Consider the following 2,161-nt stretch of genomic DNA (forward strand, 5'->3'; position numbering starts at 1 on the left):
CTTGCTCTGTTAAGCAAATCTGAAAAACAAAGTTACATCTCTTAGATCTTAATTCAAAGAAATTCACTTTCTGTAGATCATAGCTTTACTGGAAGATTTTATCCTAATTTTTCTCCCCTTCTCTCCAAAGGTGTTGACTCATACTAGGGTGTGTTTCCTTATGCACCAGTAGTCCACCAGTACTTTGCTCAAGTGGTCATTGTTCATACATGAGTCTGGACAGTGTGTGTCAGTAGATTATTGGGACCATGGGGAATGGGGGTGGGATGGACATCATGCCTAAATTCAATGTTATGCTCATCTAATGTTCAGACGTGTGCACCTTCTTGCAGTGCTCACTGGAGAAAACATAAGAATTAGAATCATAATGATCATAAAGGCTGCGGATTGTCATAAAAACCCAACTGGTTCGCTACTGTCCTTCGAGGAGAGGAACCTGCCACTCCTATCTGGTCTAGCCTACGTGTGATTCGTCCCTCACCACGTGGTTGACTTTAATGGCCTCAGGACAACTAGGAATGGGCAATAAATATTGTCTCGCCAGTGTCGTCCACATCCTGAGAACAAATAAAAAAGCATGAGTGATCAACACATGGAATGTAATGTAGGTGCAAAACTTGGAATAATTTAAGAAACAGATGCTGCAATGGGGGACTATAGGGTCCTTGTGGATGGATGAATTAAAATGGGATGAATAGCCGTCTTCACCTATATATATCTAGTGATCTTGTAAAAAAGTATGTCATGAGAAAAGGCCATTCAACCCAATGTGCCCACTCCATCCAACAATTTTTTTACCAAATTGAGTTCTTCATAACTTATGTTTCTGAGGCTGGGGAGTAAAGTATACACTCATTTTTTAAAAAAATTATGTTATTTATTCTTAAATCTTAGTTGCTCTTGTGTATTCCTAACCCAGCTGACCATTCCTCTCTACAGATCAGCTGGAGTAACTGGATCAATGAGTTAGGCTATTGGGAATCTGTTCTCCATTTTTTGTATTTTTTTTAAATGGGTAGATATTGCTGGTGAAAATCACTAGTTTTATGATACAACTGCTGATTTAAATGTGACAAACTTCAGACATGACTTAGTTGATGGTTCCTGTTGTGGTAATTATTTTATAATCAGCAGATCTCAACTGGCTCATTACTGTGTTATAAGTAATAAGTACTGGCTTATTGTTGTGTTGTAAGTAATAAGTACTGGCTTATTGCTGTGTTGTAAGTAATAAGTACTGGCTTATTGTTGTGTTGTAAGTAATAAGTACTGGCTTATTGCTGTGTTGTAAGTAATAAGTACTGTCTTATTGTTGTGTTGTAAGTAATAAGTACTGGCTTATTGCTGTGTTGTAAGTAATAAGTACTGGCTTATTGTTGTGTTGTAAGTAATAAGTACTGGCTTATTGCTGTGTTGTAAGTAATAAGTACTGACTTATTGCTGTGTTGTAAGTAATAAGTACTGGCTTATTGCTGTGTTGCTATTTGATGAAGTCACTAGTAAAGCCAGTTTCTCTTCCCCCAACTCCTGAAGTTGGTGGCTTATTTTATGTATGGTTCCACAGGCAACAGTGGTCCCCAGCACTTCGCTTGAGCAGGCTTTCTCCATCTGCAAGTCTGCATACTGAGTGTTGTTATGAATTTCAGTGTTTAACTGCAGGCAACTGGCACCAGTGGCTGCTCCAAAGCCCATTTTTAAAATTCACACAAAAAAAGGCAAGTGTTGGAGTAAACCACTTTTCAATTTCTGCTGGTTAAGAAGATACGACTGTCCCATTGTTCTCTTCAGTCAATGCTTGAGCTCTAATGCACTGCTATAAGTTGTATATATTCACCTACGTAACATTGCCCGTCTCCACCCCGCCTCACCTGCTCATCTGCTGCTGAAACCTCATCCATGTCTTTGTTACCTTTAGAATCGACTATTCCAGGAGCCTCCTGGCCGGCCTCCGACCTTGCACTCTCCGTAAATTTGAGCTCATCCAAAATTCTGATGCCCGTATCCTAACTCACACCGAGTCCCATTCACCCATCACCCCTGTGCTCGCTAACCTACATTGGCTCCCAGTCCAGCAACACCTCGGTTTTAAAATTCTCAGTCCTGTTTTCAAATCCCTCCATGGCCTTGCCCCTCCCAATCTCTGTAACCTCCTTGAGCCCTA

This window comes from Heptranchias perlo, chromosome 5, assembly GCF_035084215.1.
Source record: "Heptranchias perlo isolate sHepPer1 chromosome 5, sHepPer1.hap1, whole genome shotgun sequence".
NCBI classification, from domain to species: Eukaryota; Metazoa; Chordata; class Chondrichthyes; order Hexanchiformes; family Hexanchidae; genus Heptranchias; species Heptranchias perlo.